This window comes from Cavia porcellus, unplaced genomic scaffold (assembly GCF_034190915.1).
Source record: "Cavia porcellus strain 051 isolate PalLab524CR breed Dunkin Hartley unplaced genomic scaffold, mCavPor4.1 scaffold_9, whole genome shotgun sequence".
Taxonomy (NCBI): domain Eukaryota; kingdom Metazoa; phylum Chordata; class Mammalia; order Rodentia; family Caviidae; genus Cavia; species Cavia porcellus.
This window is the reverse complement of record NW_026947492.1, coordinates 61,951,103-61,975,396: the sequence shown is the minus strand read 5'-3', so window position 1 is coordinate 61,975,396 and position 24,294 is coordinate 61,951,103. Positions and strand designations below refer to the sequence as shown.

General features: G+C 44.3%; 1 long non-coding RNA gene and 1 pseudogene across 1 annotated transcript; both read left to right on the top strand.

Annotated features, from left to right (window-relative positions):
• Positions 1 to 17,558: 17,558 nt before the first annotated feature.
• Positions 17,559 to 17,653, top strand: LOC111755103 (small nucleolar RNA SNORA2/SNORA34 family; annotated as a pseudogene).
• A 1,300-nt stretch (positions 17,654 to 18,953) lies between these two features.
• LOC134477566 (uncharacterized) lies at positions 18,954 to 22,880 on the top strand. Its single transcript, XR_010049579.1, has 2 exons — positions 18,954 to 19,157; positions 22,216 to 22,880. It is a non-coding gene; the product is annotated as an uncharacterized LOC134477566 (long non-coding RNA).
• Positions 22,881 to 24,294: the final 1,414 nt, after the last annotated feature.

The following is a 24,294-nucleotide window of genomic DNA, read 5'->3' as shown; positions in this document are numbered from 1 at the left end:
AAAAGACAGTCATTAGATTACAGTAACACCTCCATGCTCATGTTTACAGAAGCACAGTTTATATTAGCCAAATCTTGGAAACAGACTATCCATCAACAGATGAAAGGATAAAGGAAATGTGGTATTTATATACAATGGAATACTAGTCTTCCATAAAGGACAAGTGAATCATTTACAAAAAAATAGATGCACTTTGAGATCATAATAAGTAAATGAATAAGACCCACAAGCTTAAATATTGCATGGTTTCTCTTCTATGAAAAACTCAAAGAATAAAGAAAGAGAAAAATAAAAGATAATAAGAAATAGATACATTTTTTTGCAAAAGTCAAGTGGACCAAAAGGTGGTGGGGGATGGTGAAAAAAGCAATTAAAATGTGTTATGTACACGTGACAACTTCACGTGAGAAATTTAATGATGCACTGCAAACATGTGTGGCCCTGTGTGAGGAAAAACTCCATAAAACTCAAACCCCCCAAAAACAAACTAAAAACAACCTGAGCGTGGTGGTACACCCTATAATCCTGGATATTCAGGAAGCAAAAATATAGCAAGTTAAGGACCAGTCTGGGAAATTAGCAAAAAAATTAAAATTGAAAAAAAAATTAAAGGTCTGGTGATACAGCTCAGTGGTAGAACACTTGTCTATATGCCTGAGGTCCCAAATACTGCCTAGGGTTAAGGCTACAAATCCCTGATTCACATCGCAGCTCTTAGTCCAGGACCACTCCCTGCAGATGAGCCCTCTTATAGAAACCTTTGCGGCAAAGGAACCTTAAACCATCACCCTCTCTGGTTTAGCTGGTTAGAGTAGACAATTTGCAGGCAGTGGTGCATGCCTATAATCCTAGCACTCTGGAAGGCTGGGGCAGGAGGATCACAAGTTGGAGCAAAGCCTGGACACATTGTTACTTAGTGACTCAGTGAAGCCCTGTATCAAAAATAAAAAAATAACAAAAGAACTGGGGATGTAGCTCTGTCTTCACAGTGGTGATTTCTGTTCTGATGGAAGCAGGCGACCTCCCTCCCAACACTCCACATCTATCCCAGCTGCCTGAGGGTGGGGGGTGGGGAGAGGATTTGAGGCAAATTTCACTATGTAGTTCAGAATTGTCTTGAACTCACTATGCAGCCCAGCCTCGCCTCAAAATCATGGCCATTCTCCTGCCTCAGTTTCCCAAGTGCTAGAATTAGAAGCATGCACCACCATGCCTGGCATCCCAGGTGCTTTTTGCCAGGGAGGTCAGCCCCAGCCTATATCTCTTTCAAAGCCTCCTTCAAAGGATGGACCCCTCAACCTCTAGCCTCCCCCACCACAGCCTCTCCCTTAAAGTCAGCCTGGCTTCTTAGGCTTCCTCTCCTCCTATCTCCCTGGAGTCAAACAGCATCCCATGAGGAAAGTTAGCTGGGCCATTTCAGAGATAATCCTCAGCACTGGACCAAGTCAGTCCCTCAATTTAGAGCAGAGTGAGGGACATTTTGACTCCCATCTCCACCTACTGTGAGACACTAGTGAACTCATCTGCAACCCTAGTGGCCTGTGTACAGTGGTCAGGCTTTACCTAGGATCTATCACCTCTAGCCCACACCTGGCTCCTTGAGTCCAAATCTTCTTGCTTCAGAGTCCAGCCAACTGTAGGGCACTCAGCCCTTCCTGACTTCTGCTGAGCATAACCATTCTTTTCCTGAATTCCTTCACACCTGGTGTCAGTGCCCTTTCCAGACACCTTCACCAAGTACCCATGCCGTGGCCCTGCGCACTGACCCATTGTCAGCATCATTCATTACATCTTTAGTGTTTTATGTCAATTTATTTGCACATTTTTTATTAATATTTTTTGTTTTTTTATTATCTTCTTTTATAGTATCAGAGTTTTCTCTACATCAATGCACATCCATGTTGTCAAAAATTTAGAAGGGAAGTGAAAATCACTCTGAATTGCCACAGATAACTGCATTAGTATTTTGAGATTGTTTTTGAGTTTGGTTTCTATAGATATATGTCCTACTTTTAAAAATCTAACCTTACACTAAAAATACTTTCCCATGTTATTCAAAATTATAAGGGCCACCCCAGCAGGATACAAAAGACAGATAATGGCAGATGTGGTAAACAGGACCTTCACACACTGCTGCCTCAGTTCTGGGAATGTAACAGAGTAAAGCCCCCTTCAGAAACAGCCCGGCAGTTCTTCAACTAGTAAGGCACAGAGTTACTGCAAGATCCAGAAATGTCGCTGCTTGGAAAATATTTAAAAGAAAATAAAACATACATCCACATAAAAAACTTACACATGAACAGTCAGGAATGTCATTCAGCCCAAAATATGTGTTAGTTAATGAGCAGATAAATAAAACATATGCACGATGAAATATTATTATTCAGTCACAGAAAGGAGTGAAATACTCATTCATGTTTTAACATACACAAACCTTTAAAATATTATGCTGTTTAAAACACAAGATAAATATCATATACCATATGATACTATTTAAATAAAAGATCCAGAACAGGCAAATCTGTAGGCAAAGAGCACACTTGTGAGATAGGGAAGGGCAGGTTTGGGGAGAAATAAAGAGTGACTGCTTTTGTATGAACTTATTTTAGGGGGAGAAAATTAAAATGGTATAACATTGATTATGGTGTTGGTTGCAAGACACTGGGAAATGTACTACAAACCACAGAATTGTGTGCTTTAAATGGGTGAATTACATGGTATATGAACTATATATTCACTGAAGCTATTACAACTAAGAACAAAAAATTCCAGGCTGCATTTTTAATGTCTCTAGACATTATACCTTTGCACAGCTGCATCATAATCTATTTAATCATAATTTGTTGTATGACCCTTACATTTTCTATTAGTTCCTTAGTTTCAAAATATTTCAAACATACAAAAATGAATTGAACAGTATAATAAACCACTTCAGCAATTATCAACACAATATTTGCCTTTACAAACATTGATTCAAAGAACGTTCTTCCACCTAAATCTTTGTCCACACTCTGTGCTGTTTCCTTCTATTTATACTGCCTTCAGGAGGCTCACACCTTTGTGATGCCATCCTGGTGTGACAGATCAAACCTCGCTTTTCCCTTGAAGAGCTCTTACTCTGATAAGCAAAGTTGATGTTGGATTGGAGTGACCAGTAGGAACAAAGGCTGTGTGACTAGGGAGATTCCTTACCAATTACCCAGGAAGGGCACCTCATGGAGGAATCACCCATCCAGGGAGCCTGTCTCCCGTATAACCACCCTGTCCTGTTTTTCTTCTCTGATGCCACATGAGGGCATCAGAACCAACCTTTCACAGCCTTCTCTGGAAATTCATCACTAATGTGAGTAAGTGGCACGGTGGGTTCTGTGTTCCTTCTCTGCATGACTCTAGCCTGCCATATGAGGAGGTCTTAGACTCCTCATATAAAAAGAAGGAAATGAACTTAATGAGTCGTCAGAACCACTGAGATCCAGTGGCATCTCCCTCTGTGAGCCAGCTCTGGTCAGCAGGGTGCTTTGGACTCCATAACCTAGCACTTGCTTCTAGACCATCCAAGAACCTATCCACATGTCCTTGTACCCCAGGATCCCAGGAAAGACTAATGTCCACCCAGACAACTCCCCACTTTCCAGAGACTTAAAGGAGGCACCTCATCATCCTATAGGAATAGCAGCAAATTGCTGGTGACACCCAGCTGAGGGATAAGGGGTCTGCCTAGGGTCACTTCACAGCAGCTGATTCCAGAAGCCACCCAGGTAAAGGCAGCCTCAGGTTCCAAAGTAAGGCCAGGCTTGGAAAAGGAGGAAGAGCAAATGAGTCACCAGGTACTTCCGAAGGCCTGGCCTCATATCTGGCCTATCCCAGAGATTTGGTCCCCATGGGCATGGCTTGGAGCACTGAGAGGGTTAATGTCTCTGGCATAGCTGAGGGCTGAGTCAAGGGCCTGCTTTCCTGCCAGGGCTTCTTCAGCCTTGCTGGTCTGTGCCAGGGCAGGGGTCAGAGTCCTGTTCCTGTGGCTTCCCTCCCTAGGGTCTCTTAGTTGTGACCCTATCACAGCTCTCTGGGACTCACTTGTCTCTTGCTCTCCCCAGAATGCTTTTAGCCCAGGGAGCTGCCAGCAGCCAGCAAGGGCACAAGTCACTCCCATGACCTCATATCAGTTAAGTCACAAGAAGGAAGAGCCGGCTCACACATCCTGAGCACCTACTGTGTGCCAGCAGGGCCCACGTGGAGAGCCTGGTATTGTCCTCACATTCCTTTCTCACAGCCCAGCCTTCTGAGGCAAGCGTTGCACTCGTGTTGCAGAAGAGGAAGTGGAAGCTGGGTCCAGCAGTGTGGGGGCTCAGGCCCAGGCTTGTCTCCTTTCACCTATGTCTCCATCCGTCTCCCCACCCAGGGAAAGCTCCGGTGCTGAATCACTGGGCATGGCTCCTACCTCATCTACCCCATCCTCACCACTGCCTTCCTCCTTCATCACTGGCATCCACACAGTTGCACGGGTGCTCAAAGCTCCCACACCCCAAGGTAGGTGCACTGACAGACACGGTGCAAACAAATATCCCAGTTCTGCCTGCTACTTACGGCTGTGTGGCCTGGAACAAGCCACTCAACCTCTCTGCACCTCGACATTGTCGTCTCATTGGAATTATCAAGATAACTAAATAAGGTATTTAGTTAATATTTAATTATGTATAATGTTTTTAGTACCTTGCCTGGGCAAAGTACGTAAATTTAGCTATATTTTTGTTTGCTAGTTTACTTCTTTTTATATTTATTTCTTAATTCAATATCAACATTTTCAAGCTACTTTTTAAAAAAATGTTTAAGACAGTAGTTTTCAATTTTAGTTATTTTATTTCATTATTGTTGTATATGTGCATCCTAGTACACCCTGCATAATGTAACAAGCCACGTGCAGTACACACAGAGACACAAGGATTGCCATCCACACCTACAGTCACCCAGCCCCTGGATAGGTCTGGTGGCTGTGCCTATGCCAGGCTTTCTTGCAGGTAGTGGAGGTTACCTAGGTGTAAGATCATCAGAGAGCCTGGCCTTTGTCTGCCCATCTGATCTGGCTAGGGAGTGGGTTTCCTGCAGTCAGCAGGCCACTTTAGAGCCTTGTTAGAGTTTTTTCTTCTTGTGATCTTCCTGCCTTGACCACCTGAGTGATGGCATTACAGGCCACTGAGTCTGGCCCTTGTGAGAACCTTGAAGAATCTTGCATCCACCCCAGACTTCTGAATCAGAATCTGTATTTTAATGATCCTCCTCAGAGCACCCAGGCAGAGAAGAGGGAACAAGGGGGGTAGCTGCACCTGTGTGGCTGAGAGAGGGGGGCTGGCGTTGGGCCTGTCTCTCATGTCTCCAGCTGGCTCCTTTATCAGGCTATCTATCTCCTGTCTCCACCTCTGCTCTTGGGAGTTGGCACTCAGGTGCTTGGTTATCCAACTCAGCCTTGGGAAGACAGTCTCCTCAACCCTGGTCTAGGTGGACATGAATGACAAGGCTTCTACCTGGGCCCTCCAAGAGTTATGAAGGGTTGTGGGCTGGAAACCATCTCAGGGGTCCCTTCTGCCCTTCAGCAATGCTCTGAAATGTGTTGGTGGAAGTCTGTGACCCTCCTCACCCAGCATCATGGAAGGTCACTACCAGAACTCTGGCTGACCTCTTCTGTCTTAAGTGAGGTACGGATTCAGTCCCTTGGGTCTATGAGAGCTGGAAGCCTGGGGCTGCTCCCCTGGTCCTTTTGCTTTGGAGCTAATTTTAGGGCTGCCTTGACAGCTGCCTAGCTGAACCTTTGGCAGTTCTCAGCCACTCAGTGCTGGGGTCAGCTGGGGTCTCAGAGGAGTAGGCCAAACCAGCCCCAACTTTGGCTGCAAGAGATGAAACAGAATCCTTGTTCTCTCCCCACCTCCTCATACCCCCCTCCCCTGAACTGCCTGGAGGATCCTAACCTACTGCTTACCAGGACAGGCTAGAAATTGGTCCTGCCCCCAGCCTGGCATACTTTTTGAAAACAGACAAATGAAATCCTGTCCGAAAGCCACAAAAATCAGACAGTTCAGGACAGCTCTGGAAGACCTTGCAGCTCAGCACCTCAACTGCAGAAAGTAAGACCAGAGACACCATGACATTGGCCCAAGGTCACACAGAAAATGACCAGCAAAGCTGGTCCTGGAGCCCAGGCTTCCCAGGCTGCATTCCATGCCCTGAGTCCTGCAGGTGACAATGCAGAGAGGCTAAGTACCTAAAACAGCCCAGGAAAGCAGGATTGGGTATTGATATTTTCTTAGTGTCCCACCCAGATGATAACCCAATATGAATTCCTGGAGCCACCTTGCTACCCTGGCTATCAAGGTCAGGAGCAGGCACATCTGGATAGTTGATGGAGGATGTTAGACTCGGAAGACAAAAGTACAGAACTCTGTGGTCTACATTCATGTCCTTGGTTTTTTCCCCTCTGAAAATAGTATCATGACACAGACTGGCTGGGAGGGATGGAGATGAGAGGACATTGGAAACCCCATTGGGAGCTCAGGATGTGCTGTGTCCCACAGATGGATGTGCTGCCACTCAGTGGGGGATCCCAGCTTCCTACCTTGGAGAACCTAAAGTTTAGTGGCTCCCCATCTTTACCCAACAATACTGCTGAGGGGAAGAGGAAGAGACCGGAGCCGAGCTGGGCCAAAGTGAAAAGAAATGCAAGCAGAGGTGGGGAGGCCATGTTCCTTCTGTCCCCAACTCCTATCAGTTTCTTCTCACTGTGGGCTCCTTCTAAATCCACCCATTTATTCAGATCTCTCTTCCTGCCCATTGCAGCTGTCCTCTGAGCAACCTCCCCTTGGAGGGCTGGGCTGAATGGGAGACTAAGTTTTCTTCAATTTTCCAGGGCCTCCTCTCTGAACTCGAGTGATTCTTCCTAACTCAGTCTGATTCCCTGAAGTCCCCTGGTCCCTTGTGTGCAATGGGAAAGTGGGTGGATGTGCATGTGCATGTGCAGATGGTTGGCACTCAGTAAATATTTAACAGCTCAAGGTTGAGTACATAAATAAATATAATGTTGACTAGCTAAATACACACACAGGCACCTGGAGAAGAGCCTTGTTTATCTAGCTCCCTTGGGTATGGAGCTGATTCCTCAACTGTACTCTCCAGCTGATTGAAGGTGGAGCAATGTAAAGAACAGAAAGAAGAAAGACATTGCAGGCAGTGAGCTGGAGGATGTTCAGTAGTCAGCAGGTGGCAGTGTGCAGTGAGCTGAGGATGGCAGGGTCCAGATCACGAAAGGCCAGGTCAAGGAGCTAGAATTTATCATAGAGAGTGATGGAGCCATGGAAGGATTTTGAGCATGGGAGTGGCAAGGTTGGATTTGCTGCCCATAGGGCCTCTCTCTGGCTGCTGCAAGGAGTATGGATTGAAGACAGAGAGAGGAGCGTAAGGAATCCTCTGCTTCTGAGGGCCATATGGAGAAGAGGAGTAGGAACGGAGATATACCTGTGGGAAGTGGACAATTCCAGCACGTTGCAGAGGACTGGCCGGGATTGGTGAAGATGTGGATGGGGGCAGGAGGGAATGAGAGGAAGTTTGGTGATTTCCGGCCCCTGTGCAGCAGGCTGCAGGTGTCCTTGCTGAGGTTGAAAGAGGAATAAGTCTGGAGAAAGGTGAAGAGTTTTTCTTTAAGTAGTAGAGAAGGCACCCAAAAGGAGATAGCTGTCAGAGGGCTGGAACCAAGCAAGCTGGGACAGATTTTCTCTTATAATATTCTCTGATTGAGACTGGGGTGTCACTTAGTGTTAGAGAAGCTCACCTAGCATGAACCCAACCCTGGCTTGATCCCCAGCATCACAAAATAATAAAAGTTGTATATGACTTTGACATGGGTAGCAAGGTCTAACCTAGCCCTAAGTTTATCTTTTAAAGACATCTCCAGGTAACTTTAAAGCATCTCAAGTGCCCTAAGCACAATCTCTGAGACCTCAACCACCTGTGGCCTCAGAGAGATAAGACGTGAACTTGGGCCCCAGGAAGAGATAGGAGATAGCAAAAGCCTGAAAAGAGTGGAGAAGAGCCTCCAGGGTCCTAGGATAAGGTCAGGAATGACCAGCACTAAGGTCTAAGGATGGAGAGCAGTAGGAAGAAGGTATAGGAGGTCTGAGCTGATAGTCCCAGAGGCTAGCTGGCCTGGACTCGCCATTGTACACACAGGGGAATGAGGTCCAGTAAGGCCAGAGATGGGCCAGGAACCAAAGGAGTCAGCTACTGGCTCAGTGATGTGCCCTGGGCCAGGCTGGCTGACAGCAGGCGGCTCAGTGTGGTTCTGGTGAGCTCGCAGGCCATGGTTCCAGTGTGAACACAGGGCAGGCTGATGAGAGCCCAACCCCTGTCTATGAGTGCATCACTGCTCTGGGCTGTGTTTCTTCTCTCAGGCTGAGGCTGGGCTGTAAGCCAAGGAGGGCAGAGAGTACAGTAGGCACAGAGCCAGTCTTCAGGTGAATGCTGGGTTGCACGTCTGAGGGTGGGGGCTGGGCAACACCTACAGTGCTCCACACAGGGTGAACAAGGGCTGAGTAAGCACCTCCTCGGTGCCAGGCACTGTTCTGTGATCTGCAGACAGTGGTAGGGATTTATGTAGCAATGGAGACTGTCAGTACATTAATCTATACATAATACAGAGTCAAAGAGGGAAAAAGGAAGATAAAGAAACACAGAGCAGTGTCAAGTGGGCGGAGAGCAAGGAATGGCCATTTGAAGAAAAAGCCCTGTGGGCTTGAATGGCTGGGTGATTTTGAGCAAGCAACCGTATTCCCACTGTTGCTGCCTCAGTTTCTCTCTTAGGAGAGTATTTGGGCTACCTCTTGGCTCCCTCTTGCCTCAATCTTCTCCAAGTACTGGAGGAGCAGCCCATCTCCAGGCCTTAAGCTACCCACTTGGCTGCCCAGCCATCTCAGCTCTGCCCACTCTACTCCTCCTCGGAACAAAGTGAAGTGGGAAGCCCATAGCCTTCACACGGGGCCATATCTACAATCTGACTCACCTGGAGCCTTAGATCTCAGAAAAGCCTGAGTGGAGCTGGAAACCTGGACAGTCTCTGCTTTGCTAACCCAAGAGTAATGGCCAGGCAGACCTTGGTCTTTCCTAAGTGAGAGTCCTTCTGCCCTATGGGAAGCCCAAGTTGTAGCTAATTTATTGAGAGGTGACCAGAGACTTGTCAGTGCCTGTCCCTTCTGGATCCTGCCTCTTAGTCATATGTAGGAGACTGATGGGGTAGGCAATTTTCTTGTTTTTGCGGCTCTAAATTCATGTTATGCAAAGAATGTTGGAGAAAGTCCAGAATCCAAGACATTCCCCGGGAGCTCAGGACAGAAGTGACCGGCAGATTCTGAAATGGAGAAGAGTTGCAAGGCTTAGCAGATGAAAATACAGGATGCGCTGTTAAATTTAAGTTTCAGATAAGCAGGGGATAATCTTTTAGTCTAAACATGCCCCAAACATGTTTATGCTAAAGAATTGCTCATTATTTATCTAAAATTCAGGTTTCATTGAAACCTAGGTGGGAAGGTGATTGGAGTTGAGGCTTCAACAGGGAAAGGCCTCTCAGTCAACCAGAATTTCTGCTGCCCATTGGACCTCTCAGGTGCTTTGTTAGAAGAGAGTGGGGTGGGAGAGTGAGAACTTGGGGTAGGGATAGACAGGCAGGGAGACCCCAACACCAGAGAGAAAGCACTTGAACTCCTCTGTCCTATATCCAGCTCACTTTGCCACCTCTCCTGCCCATATCTTCTGCAAAGGCTTGACATTCTCCTACCTCCACGGTCTTGCATAGCCCTGATTTGCCAATGACCCACAGCCACCTCCAGGAACCTTTCCCTTGGCTCTTCCTTAGCATCCTGACCACCTCTTCTGAGTTCCCAAGGTGCTATTAGTCAGAAAACCCTTCCTGTAAGCTCTGAACACTCACTGCAATGGTCAGGACAGACACAACCCGGTCTCCGTGGAAAACACAATGTAGTGGGGAGACAGATAATCACAGAATGGGGAGATAATTGCTGTTTCATGGGGAATGGACTGTTCCTGTGACTGAAGACTCTGTGTAGATGGATGCCATGTTCTGTTTTTCAGGTCCTGCGGCAGAGCAGGCTTCAGGGAATTCATGTGGAATAAATGAGATGTTGAGAGAGGCATCTTGGATGAAGAGCCTTCCAGATGGAGACAGTGCAGAAGGACAGAGGTGTGGCTGGCATGGAGGAGGGTCTGTGGGGACAATGCAGAGGTGTCATCAGGAAAAGAACTTGAATTAGGCAGTTCTGGCTACTGTTGTGGCCCAAGAACTGGAAGGCTTGGCTTCATGGCATGCTGTTGTTCCTGAGTCTGGCCTGCCCTGTAAGCTTCTGCATTTCTGGAGAACAAGAGTGGAATCTTCCTCTCTACTGTCACCCTTTAGCACCAAGCCTAGAACTTGTCATGGGAGATGGATTGCTAGAGCTGTGGCCAGGGAGTGACACCCACACAGCCAGCCACTCCTGAAGACTCTGGGAAGACCAGTCACACTACATTGTTTTTGCTTTTCTGTCTGGGGGTTGCTCAGGGCATTTTAATAGTCAAAGTCACTCTGCAATATTAAAAGAGTTGAGTGATTTTGCTACCCTTCACTGAAGTCACTGTGGTTAGGACATCTGTTTACCCAGGTCCCTTCCCAGCTATGGCTCGGGGCAGTGTCATGACAGTGACAAGGCCATGTCTACCTACCCCTCACAGAACCTGGACTGAACGAGGCAGATCCCGTAACAGACACAATCTCCAGTGCCCAGATTAAGTGAAGAACAGACTAATGGAGATTGGGTACAAGTAAGCGGCCAAGCTAGGATTTCAACCCAGATTTATCTCGTGCTAAATTTCCTTCTGTTATATTCAGCTGCCGCATACTCATTTTGCAAATAGAAACTCACTCCAGCTTTATTTCATTTTGATCTTTGCCGCTTACATTAAAGATGTCATCAGAGCTGTTACTTGCCTGCTCACTGCAGTGGCCCTTGCCCAGACAAAGTAAACCTGAAAGGAGGTAAGGAAGCAAGAAGGCAGGAAGAGGCCGATGCCTCCTGGGGTTCATTGGCATTTTCCCCAGAATCCCCACCCTTCCTGCAGTCTGATGCCCTGCCCTGAATCATGAAGTTCCCAGCACTCATGGGGCAGCTGAGCTCTGTGTACACACAAGCACACACACTACATTCCTCTGCACAGCCTGGGCTCACACACATCACTTCCACCAGGTCCCAAAGTGTTTCACCACCTTCAAGAATCTAACAGTCAAAACCTACAGCTACTGCAGGGCAAGATCCTTCCTGGCTCTGCAGAGATTCACGCATCCTCTGATAGATCACAAGTGCCTCAAGGTCAGGGACCTCTCCTTTTCTCATTTGTGTACTTAGTAAGCACCAGTTATCGGCCAGGAGCAGTAGTGGATGTCAGGACACATTGAGGTTGATGTGGTCCAGCACACAACGCTGCAACAGCAGGTGCCTTTAGATATCCAAGTGCTCCACCATTCTACCGCAAACCACTTGAGCCCCTCACAGCCCTTCAACTAAACGGCTAATGTCCAGCACACCCCATAAGCCCCAGAAGCTCAGGCCATATCAACCCACATTTCCGACCTCCTGGACTTCTTTGACTTCTCTAGGTGTGTGCTTGGTGCAAGGCTGGTACTCACTGGGGTAGTCATGGACATTTTAATGAGGATTCACCATACGATGATCCTGCAGAATATGAAGTAAAGGAAATTTGTTTCCTCTTCCCTTTCTCTTGAGCTCCAGGATCCAGTTGCTCTTCTCGTTTCTGGCTTTTAAATCACTAATGGATTTATAGCTTTGGTGGCATGTGCTGCTTATCTGGGGCCAATGGACATCTCATTAGTCAAAGTGTTTTGCAGGAGGCTGAAGCCTGTTGAAAGTCCTCATTCCCAGTTGGAACCTTATTGAGTTCCTTATGTCCCAAGGTCATTCCAGCTTTTAGCTCAGGTTCTTAGGTCTGCCCCTTCTCTAGGGCCTGTCTCATACCCATTCTGGGTGATCTTTCTGGACCTGTCCTTGCAATGCTCACAGTGACAAAAATGCAAGTGTAAAGGCTTGTCAGAAGAAGGAAGGGTTTGCACTCGTAGCCACAGGCCTAGACAAGACTGTATAGATGAAATCCACAAGAGTGGATTTAAATTGATGATTCATTTAAGAGTATGTATGGAAACCTCTCATTTCAGTATCTGGCATATAAACAATATATTACATTTGCTTAATAAATTACAACTATCATAAAGGAATTGTGAGACCAGGATTTGTTATGGCGGTAATGATATGGTAAAGGTTGTGATTCTTGATAGTGACTGTGGAGTTATTATTGACTATCACAATAATAACTTTCCCTAACCAGGAAGTGATACCTCTCACTGAGGATGCTCATAGCAGGTATGTGGACCAGCATTTAATGGATTCCTCAGCCTTGATCTTTTTTACCTTTGCACTTAAGAGAGTCAAGAAAAAGAAGAGGTATGTTCTCTGTGGAATTTCTGGCTTTACTATGGAAACCAGATATAGAGGCACAAATTCTGGACCAAGATGTCCATTACTTGATCTAGAAGCCAAAAGTTTGGGAAAGGGGAACCACAAAGTTTAGGAGTAGAAAGGTCAGGATGCGAGAGGTTCAGAACCTCCTGGCCTCTACTAGATTTTCTGGGGAGCTTTTTTTTTTTGGCTTAGCTGTTCCCCTTGTCAGAATCCATTATTGTGTTCTTGGGGCCACTTCTGGAATTCTGTGAAGAATCACAGGGAACACAACCACCAAGAGGATGGAGGCCTAGCTTTCAAAATGGTAGGCTATGGAACCACAGCAAAGAGGGCTTTAGGCCATCCATTCACATCATTAGTTGACTGATGTTTCCTGAGCCCACAGAGGGTGGGGGAGAGCAGGAGGTGCCATACACACTCACCAGTCAAAACACCTCTTTTCCATCTGACACTACTCATCTGTCATCTGAAAGATGAGGGGATGTGGAAATGTCATTTCAGTGTTTCATATCTGGATTATTAGCTTGTGTGTTAAGCTTATTGCAAAGATTATCTCACCTCATCTTTCAACATTCCTATAAAATAGACATTATTGTGATTATAGTGTAGAAATTGAGGGTCACAGGTCTTAAGCAAATTCCTCTTAGCCACTACCCTGCTCTGACCTGCATTTGTGCCTAATGAAAACCCAAGGTCTCTGTGAGATGTTTAGGTACTGAATGTGGAATTCTTGCTTGCTCAGTAGACAAGGAAATGGCCCCTGTTAGTGGGTGGGAAAGTCCATGGATATTATATAGGATTAAGATATCACTCTACTCTTGATTTAGAGCACATCCGTCAGATAGTGAGGCCACACCCCTGTGAGTAGGCAGTAAAATGGCTCATCTAAAATTCTTCCTGGTGGAAGTTCCCTACATGAAGGTATGTGACCAGAGAGCTGAACTGCTTTGAGGTCCTTCCTAAGGCTACATAAAGAGGCCCTGACCTTCTTGGTGTGGGCTTTAGGGCATTAGTGTCTACAAGATGCATCCAAGTTGGGGTTTGTCAGAAAGAAATAGCTCAGGGATTTGAAAGGAAAGGTAGTAATTGGGCAAAGCCTTTCATATTTCCCTGGAGTCTGTTAGTTCTTGGAAAACAATGATACCTTATACATGAACCTATTGAACAACACCCACCACCACATTTTCATCTCTGAATAGGCATTTTGAAGATTTTAAAAGATTGTTGGTCAGGCTTCCAGCATAGTTGTAATCTCAGATACTTTGGAAACTGAGTTATAAGACCAAGCCTGGACAACTTAGCAAGACCCTGTCTCAAAATAAAAAATAAATAGGCCTAGGGATGTAGCTCCATGGTAAAATGCTTGCGTAACATGCAAGAGGCCTAAAGTTCAATCCCAAATATAGTAGTTGTGGTAGTGGGGTAGTTGTAAAGATAATGTATAAGATTTTCATATGTTCCCTTTCAATGTCCTCTATTGTTAATTTTTTTTCCTTTTTGAATCAGCTCTCATTAAGCAGTTGAACCTGGCCTTGAACGCACTATATACCTCAGGCTGGCCTCAAACTCATGGTGATCCTCTTACCTCAGCCTCACAAGTATTGCTAATATCTTATATTCACCATAGCTAATGAGCCAATGTTGATACTTCATTAATTAACTTAAGTTTCTTTGAAGTTCTTTAGCTTTTTCTATCCTGGGATTCCATCCAGGACACTACATTACATTTAGTCATATCTCCTTACCTGTTGTTTTTCATGGCTTTGACAGTTTTGAGGTTGGTCAGGTATTTACTAGATTATTAGTTTGGGTTTGTCTGGTGTTTTTCCCATGATTGTGCTGGGGTCCCAAAGTCTCAGGCAGAGGATCACAGAGGCAGAGTGCTGTTCTCATCAAGCCATGCTAAGGGCAGGTGCTGTCACTGTGGCTCATCACTGTTCACATCTAGCTTAATCACATGGCTGAGGCAGTGGTAGTGTCTCTAGGGCAAAGTTACTGAAACGCTGTATGTGTCCATCCCAGAGGTAGGAGGGGTTTGGCCCCTAGAAGACTGCATAGTGGTGATCATGGTCAACAGTGAAAAAACCCACAAAGAAAGTGAATCACAGAGGGAAGCATTTGAACTCTGGATTCGGCAATTCCAATTCAGTGTCTAAGCCTTTGGGCTCTATTTTATTGGCTGTGGTAGAGACTGGCTCAGGTTCATGTCGGAGTCCCCAAGACCTCAGTACAAGGTGTTTACTAAGTGCGTAATTGGATTTTTTTCTTTTGCAAATACATTTTTATCGAGATGAAATGCACTAACATAAAATTAACCACTTTATAGTACATAATTCAGTGGCATTTATACATATATGGTATACATATATGGCAACCACCACTCATATCTAGTTCCAAAACATTTTCATCACCACAAAAGAAAACCCTGTACCTATTAACAGTCACTCCCGCAGCTTCTGGTAACCACCAATCTGCTTTCTGTCTCCATGGATTTATTTACTCTGGATATTTCATTTAAATGAAATCATATTACATGTAGCCTTTTGTTTCTGGTTTCTTTCACTTAGCATAATGCTTCTGAGGTCCCTCCACATCATAGTGTATATCACAACTTTATTTCTCTTTATGGCTAATATTTCATTTTATGCACACCACATATTTTATTTATCCATTCAGCCATTAATGAACACTTGGGTGACATCCACCTTTTGGCTATTGTCAATAATGCTACTATGAGCATTCCTGTAACAGGAACATTCCTGTAAAAGTATTTGTTTGAGTATCTGGTTTCAGCTCTGTAGGTGTCAATGAATGCATGATGGGATTTTTTTTATTTTAAAGAGAATAAAAGCAAAGCAAACCAAACAGAATAAAGCTAATCAGAATGGCTCAATGAAAACAATACAGGACTTCAAGATAATACAGGGCAAGATAACAGAAAATCTGCAATTAGCTACCATAATGTCTCTGTTTTCTTCAAAATAGCAGTCCATACCATCAGACATAATAAAATCAAACAGAATAAAACCAATCAAAATGAATACTGAGTAAAACAAATCAATAAAATGGAACAAAACAAAACAGTGAGAACAATATTGGATTTCAAAAACAAGACAGAAAGTAATCCCCCATATTTGCTGTATTGCATATTATTATCATCTTAATAGATGCTCAGACTACCTGTGTTAGGCCTGCAAAGTGAATTAAACAATATAAGCATTAAATTGTTTTTGTATCTCAGTTGCCATCAACTCAACCTATCCTCTAAATCAGCCAATTGCTTGGGTGGGGAGTATGTTCTTTTCTCCCAGTCCATGCAGCAGTCGGTTCAGAAAGGTAATCCTTTTTGAGTTTGGTAAATTGGCTTCTTGTTCCTCCTCCCAGGCCCAGCATGGCTTCTTCCAACTCACAGGAAGGGCAGATTGGCTTTTCTTCTCCTTGGTCCTGGCTCATGGGAAAGGTGAATTAGTTCCTCGTTGCTCCTCCCAGGCCCAGCATGGCCACATGACTGGATTTTAAAAGGTGATATTTCTTCACAGATTTTTAGCAAGCTATTCAAACTCGAGCTCTGATTATGGACCAAGGCTTGTGAAGAGGTAGTTCTGTCTTGAGCCAAGTTTGTGGTAACGTCTTATCAATAAATTAAAGACATGATGTTCGTATATCAAGTCCACCCATGAAAAAAAGCCAGAAAAGCAATCTAAACATCACAATGCAAATCTACAAAGTGGGCAAAGTATCAATTTTTACATGTGGTTTCTTTAAAAGATTCGCCAAGCAGAGGACATGAAATAATTGGTTTATTAACAATAATGTAATAAAGAAGTAACTCAGAGTTCAAGTTGGGCGCAAGCTCTACCTAAGTCAATGTGATGGCTGCCAAATAAGAAAATGTAAATGTAGGTTGCATTAATAGAGGAAAAGAAACCAGAACAGGGAAGGCAACTGTCCTACCCTGCTCTACATCACCAGACCCACCAGGAGCTCAGGAGCTTCCCTGACTTGCTGGGGTATCCCCTGAGTAAAGAGAGTGGGACAAGACTACAAAGGCCCGGAAACAAGGTCATATAGAAGAGGAGCCAAGTGGAAGCAGGCTGCCTTGGACAGGGTCTTTACTGCCCAGGACATACAGGGCTGGCCATGAGAGGAAGGCTTTTATCCTAGCTAACAGTGAGCACCCTTCTCTTTTGGATTGGGAATGGAATAAGCAAGGGAAAGACTCAGAAGTACATCAGCTGGGCCCAAATGACTCTGAGAGGTGGATGAGTGCCCTACTACTGAGAAACATTTAGCAGGAGGCAGAGGAGACGGAGGCAGAGAGAATGGATGCGCAGGTCTTGATCTTGCCTCCTCTTCTTCTCACGTCTCTTCAAGCTCTTTTCCTTCTCTTCCTCTTCCCTTCTTCCTCCTCTGGCTGTTAGCAGCACCATTCTATCCTCAGAAGAGGTAGCTAAATATTCACGATAGTTAAGGATTTGTGTTAAATGATGGGCTGAGACTAATGGAATTAGAATTTAATTGGCTGGCTTGAAAAAACTCAGGAAAATTTTGTGTTACTATAGTGAATGAAAAAAAAGCAAGATACAAAATTACAACTAAGCACACATACACAACCCCTCAAACTCTAAACATCCATTATCTGTGTAAATCCTGGTGGGCAGGAGGGAGTATTCTCTGTTTTATATTTTTCAGTGTTTTTCAAATGCTTTACAGTGAAGGGACATTATTTCAAGAATCAGACAAGAACAAAATGCTGTTTAATTCTTGAAACTGGATTGAACTGGCAGAACCACAACTGCCACAAAAGTGGGGCTGAAGTTCCTGCCTGGCCACTTCCTGCCCATCCCTGGGCTTGCTATTTGATTCCCCTCACTGTTTGATTCCCTCTACCCTGTATTTGCCCTCAACAGATCTCCCCACCACATCCTATTTCCAGAAGCCACTTGAAAAATTTCAGTAAACACTTTTAATTTCTAGTTTGAAGAGCCATACAAATAAGTGATTCTGAGGCCTAGAGTAGTATCTTTCTATGGTCTGTTGGCCATGTCAGAACTTTAGAAATGTCATGGTCAATTCATTAGAAGGAAACAACTTGCCCCCCAGTGAGCCCTCCACCTTGGGCTGGAAGAGAAAAGGCCACATCCCTTGATGAGCCAGCAGCTAGTGGTCTGAGGAAGGCACAGTCCTGGGGTTCCCCTGCCATTGATAAGCAGCCCCTACACCTCACTGTCACCTCAAGAAACTTGGATGGGAAGAACGCAGGTGCCTTGCCCAATTACCTACACTGCAGGATGGGCAGTCAATGCAGGAAATTCCCAGGACTCAGCAACCAACTGATTTAGAGGAACACAGAAATGTCAAGACAAAGGAGCAGGGTGCAATCTCAGACCTCAAGCCCACGAGACATAGACACAAAAGAAATTAGAAGTTACATACCTAAAATTTCTGAAAATAGAAACTGAAGAAATAGCTCAGTGCTCATATTGTTTAATTAATTCTGCATGCCTATATCTCACCCAGAACAAGTCCAGAAACAGACATAGAGGAAATTAGAAGCCACAAAACCTGACAGAACCTGACAGTTCTGAGATGATGGCAACTGAAGAAGCAACTTAGCACATGTGCTGTTTGACTTTGCATGCCTGTATCTGATGGTCTGAGCATCTATTTAGAGGATAACACTGTGCATTACCTTAACTAAGGTTGATTTCCTAATGTCTTGTTTTTGAAATCCAATATTATTCCTGTTGTTTTGTTTTATTTCATTTTATTGTTTTGTTTGCTTTATTCTCTTTAAAAATTTTTTAAAAGGTGATTCTGGAGAAGGAAGGAGAGCCAGGGCTGGCTGCCAGGTAGAAAAGATCCTAAGGGTGGGGAGTTCAAGTGCAGCCAACTTGATCTGGTAGGGTGGAGCAGGCCTGTCCACTTCTCAGGAGATGGCAGGCTGCTATTGTCAGCCCTGGCCCGTAGCACTCCAGCTTCAGTAGAGAGAGTGGGCTGCCTGGAGAGGGCCCTAAGGAGCCAGGGGTGGCCCATTCACCTCATACTATCTCCAAAAGCAGCAAAGCAAGAACCCAGTTTCACTGAGCACTGCATAAGTGCTGCACTGAGCCCCCTTCCACACAGCCCTTTGATCTGTGCACTCACTGGCCAGGTCAGCAATGTAATCCCATTCTACCTACAAATAAATGGAGGCTCAGAAAGATTAAAGACCAGGTCACACTGCTTCTGTATAAGAGACGTGCTTTCTATATAAGAGAAATGCTTTCAACCACTTAGACATAGTATCTCAAAATAGTCAATGACACTTCAGCTTCCTGCTTGGAGAAAGTGGACTGCCTCTGCCCTTCTTGGCCTTGATGTGGCCCCAATGACAGTTTGGTTATTGGTAGTGATAACATTAACTCTGGCTTTGGAGAAGGGACATCCTGTTTACTTTCTCACCTCTCGGGGATGGCAGGGTGCCAGAGTGGTGGTTGCAAAGTCTCTGCCCTTGTCCCTGCCCTGGCTCTTGTGGACTGTTCTGAGTCCTGAGAAGAAGGTGGGGGCTCTGTGTCTTTCTGGATAGAGAAGAGACCTTCAGGGAAGTCACACAAGGTAAGTCTCTGGTCCAGCTGAGTTCCTTTTATGGAGGGCATTGTGAGCAAGGCCTGGGTAGGACAAATGGGACTCCTCAAAGGGGTAGGTAGACATCGTGATGAAAGGAACTTTCTATCCCTCAGATTCAAAAATTGTACAAGGCCCAGGCTTTCATATATTGATGGTGGGAGGGGCAACGGTGGGCAGGAGCTGGTATCTTTACCACCCTGGGCCAGATGCTTTCAGATCCACTGCACACCTATTCAGGGATGTGACTTTGGGTGTCCTGCCACATGCCACGAATAGCACAGGTAGGCTGAGAACATACCTCAGTGGTAAAGCATTTGCCCAGCATACATGAGGCCCTTGGTTTAACTCCCAGCACTAAGGGAAAAAAGAAAAGAATAGTACAAGTGTCTGAGTGGCTCCTGGTGGGCCTCCTCCTGGAGTTGGGGAGATGAACTCCTGGGGGTGTGGATCCAGCTTTCTCTGAACTCCAGAACAGGTTATTTAGGCTGAGCATTGGGGACTCACAGTGCAATGACCAATTCCTACCCTTAGGTGGAACTAGACAGACTAGAGGACAGAAAGGGGAGAGAGAAAGAAGGATAGATAGTATGAGGGGGTTGGGGGGATGTTGGTGTTGAGACAGAGAGGCACAAGGAAAATGCTGGAATCAAAGGAAGGAACACCAGGGGACGCATACCTAGGGTTTTTACAAGACTGGCTCTTCTGTCTCTACCGGCTCTAACACCCTGCGGAATAGCCAGGATTATGCTGGGTCACTCACTGCCCAGGCCCAAATACATGACTGGTCACTTGGGCACTGGGAGAGTCATGCCTGCTTCATGTGGCCTGTTGGGTAACAGGGAAGAGGCTGACAGTTTGTGGGTATTGAGTAACCACTGAACTTCCTGATACTTTAAGTTTCTTTCTGGACCAGTCTTAACCTTCCTCTTTCAAGGCCAGGCTGAGCACTCCGTAGTGTCCACAGCCGGATGACAATTATTCCCTCAGCAGTGGTTTGCTCCCATCTCCCGTGCCCCTGTCCTGCCCTGGCCTTGGGAGACCCAGTCAGACCAGGGGGTTCTGCCTACCCAGGTTTCTTAGCTTGGACAATGGCACTTCTCTCTATTTCTCATGTCCCCCTCCCCCACATCCCTATACACCAGCTCCTGTTTTGTATTACCCTGGACTTCTTCAGTTGCACTGTTTATCATCAAGGCTTCAATCGTCCATCTCCCCCATCCTCAAACTCAGTAAAGGCAGAGCCTATCATGTTCTCTGCTGTATTCTTGGCAGCTGGCACAGTGCCTGGCACTTAGCTGCTCATTAAACATTGTCAAGCAGATTAATAAGCCCATTCAACTGTATTTCCTCAACATTCCCGGATTTATGCCTTCCTCCTGAACCCAGCCACAGCCTTTGCTCAGATCTCATATTCCATCTGGACTATTGAGCAGTCTCCAGGCTGGGCAGGCTGCCTCATCATCTCCATTCGATTATTTTCCTCCCTAAAACCAGAGTGGTCATTCTAAGGAGGCCCATTTGCCCTATTTAGAAGCCTTCTCTGACTCCCCACTCCTCACGATAAGGTCACTTTTCTGGGATTCAGGAAGGAAGCACAGATATGCCTTACCAGCTCAATCTGGATACCCTGAGAACACACTCAGGATGACACGCAGAAGTATAAAAACTTGAAGGGATGTTACATAAACTAGAGATAAGCGCCCAGGGCAAGGTACAGAGGAGAAATTGTAGGTGGGGACAAATTGAGAAACACATTCTTGGATAACGCGACAGCTGCTCCTCCCTCTTAAAAAGAACAACATGTATCATACTATGTCATTACCTGGTCATGTGCTATTGTTACTGGATTCTGGGGTGCTAGTCTCCACTTGAGGTAATTTCTAGGTCCTTTTCTGTCCCAAACAAAGAATTGAATCAAACAAGCAAAAACGGTGGCAGTTTCACATTTCTTAGAGGTACGAAAACTAAAAAGAAGGGTAAGGAAATACAATGAAGTCTGCAGAGTCAGTTTAAACTGGGTGAAAAACAAGGAAGAAATAAAAATAAAAATACTGACAAATGCCCATGGGGGGCTGTGGCTGCGTGAGGAAGGCATCATAACAAGTTCTTAGTGGGCTCTGTCTCCTCATTCACTTCCGTATCTTCCCACATTTACATCACAGTTGGTCACCCCATCAGAAGCCTGCTCAGCTTCTCACAAGGAGTCCACATGCACCGTCCTGCCCGGGTGTTCTGGGGTCTCGCCATGCCTCCCCACCCCTCCACTCCCAGCCAGTGTAAGCCAGGCCCAGCTTCCCATCTCACTATCCTGCATCCTCTTTGCTACAAGCTCCGTAAAGACAAAGACCATATTTAACTTATCTTGGTATCTCTGGCACTTAGCATGGGACTTGTCACATAGTAAACAATAAACATTTGTTGAACGAATGAATCAGTGAATTAATGAATAACGAACAAATGGTTCAATAGTAGATGAGGCAGACTAATCCCTACTGCCTACCTCTGTCTCAGGGAGCCAGCAGCAGTGCTGACCAGAAGGGCTGTTAGCCAGATCCTAACAACATAAATATGACGTTCCAACCTAGAGTAGAAATGGCCTGGATTCCAAGGCCAAGTAGGTAGAGTTCTGGCTTTATCCATTACTAGCTGTGTGAATTTGGGCAAGTTATGCAAGCTCTCTGTACCTTACTTTATCATCTGTAGAATGTGGATAGGAATAGTACCTGTCTTACAGAGTAATTATCAAAATTAAATTTACATGCCTTTAGATTGAATATATGCACATTTGGTACACAGATATACACACCTGCATATGTAAATAAATTTACAGCTTGTGCGGTTTAAGTGCCAGTTTAATTGTCATCACTGATGTTCATGAAGACAGTTCTCCCAATCCACTCCTTCTCACCAGCTTCTCTTTTTCTTTTCTCATCACTCTCTACCTAATGGCGGAACTGAGACTTCACTGGTGTTAAGCAATAAACATAAGTTGAGAGGATCAGGATGTGGTTGCTTAGCCTGTCTTTATTTCTCGTTGATCAAACAGGGTGAATAAAAACAATCAAAAGAGGACCTGGAAAAAGATTGCACAGCACAAGGAAGAAGAAAATTGTTCTGAGAGTTGAGACAAAATTACTTTCTACAAGAAACAGAATAAAACTCACAGGCATGTATTGGAACTCTTAAAACAAACAGTACAGGAAGCTTTGATGTGGTGGTTATTTGCTGGGCCCTCCCAGGTGGGCGGGAGATATGAATTGGCTGTTCATAGAAACAGAAATGCAAACAGCTCTCAAACTGTGTGAAAAGATGCTTAGTCTCACCCATAAAAGAAATGCAAACCACAACTAAATTGAGGCATGACTTTCATCTATCACACTGGCAAAAATCCAAACACTTGATATCAAGGATTTGTGAGATCGTGGAGATTTGGCTTTGAAGAATTCACACTTCACTCACTTTCAACAGCAACTTTCAACTGAGATTTTTGCCTTTCAGCCCAGCAGTGCCCTAACTGGCTTATGCCTGCTAACTGTCTTATCTACAGATCACCACAAACTATCTGGTGATCTTGGAAACTACTTAAGCCCTCTGACCTTTCTCCTCTGAAAGGTGGACAATAATAGAGACTAGTGAAAAGCAGGCAGGGCATTATAATAAGTGACACATTTTACTGTCTTTGGTAATTTAATATATATGAACTTAAATACATGTGCTTGGCTCATCTGAGATCTATATAAATAAAATATAATTACAGACTTGAGTTTTACTTTTTAATCAGTAAAGACAATAGAGGCCAAAAAAGGGATATATAGCAAAGAAAAAGAATATAAAGAAATAAGGAAGCAAAAAAAGGGCCATATTAGTTGTGAAACAGAATAAATTAAACCATCTGATTAACCTATACTGCTAAAGGCATAAATTCTCATGTTCATTCTCAGGTTTAAAAACAAAATTCAAGTATACAATATGTTGCTAATAAATACTTAAAATAGTGAATATTAACTCTTTATGAGATATGTGATTTGCTAATATTATCTCTCATTCTCTGTTGCTTTTTTACTCTGTTGACAGTGTCCTTTGATGCACAAAACATTTCCATTTTATATAGTTCACCTTATCTTTTTGGGGGGAGCGGGTACTGGGAATCAACTCACAACCTTACATTTGCTAGGCAGGTACTTATGCTGCTGAGTTACATCCCTGGCCCCAGTTCACCCTATCTTGTTTATTTTTGTATTACTTATACTTCTTGTGTCACTAATTACTGCTAATCTCAACATCATGAAGTATTTCCTCAGTGTTTTTTACTTTAATATTTCATATTCATCATTATAGCTTTGTATAATAAGAAATACCTAACACAGAATAAGTATTAAAATATACATGTAAAAAAGAGAGACAAAAATATTAAAAGAAATTATAGGGAAGCAATATAGAATAAGAATGGCCTTTTTAAGTATGGCTCAAAATTCAAAAGTCATAAATGAAAATAGACTAACAAATTAAACCACAGAAAATAAAACCTTCTACATTAAAAAATCTTTAAAATACAAAGTGAAGGTCTAAAGATAAATGACACATTGGGGAAAAACACTTTAAATTCAGGTGACAGAGGGATAGATCATCTTCCTCAAATATAAAAAACTAATAGGTATAAATAAGACCAACACCAAGCAGAAAAATAACTACAGAATAAAAAACAAAAAGAAATGCAATTACATCTTAAATTTTTCTCTGTTATGAAAATATACACTCAAGACAAAAAAAAAGTGCAAATTAAAACTACACAGGGACATGATTTTTTCACCTCTCAGATAGGTAAATATCTAAAAGTTGAATATCACAGTGTTGGAAGGACCATGGGAAACAGCCACCCCTACATATTGCTGAGGGGACGGTGCATTGGAATGACCTCCAAGGAGGAGAAATTTAGCAGTAGTTACCAAATTTAAAAATGCACAGCCCTTTTGATCAAGTGATAGCACTGATGTGAATTTTTCTACATGTATTTGCCCCTGAGCAAAAAATATGTACAAAGTTATTCATTGCAGCATGGTTTGCACTCGCAAAAAATTAGTAACAACCTAAATGTCTACCAATAAATGATTGGTTAAATATAATT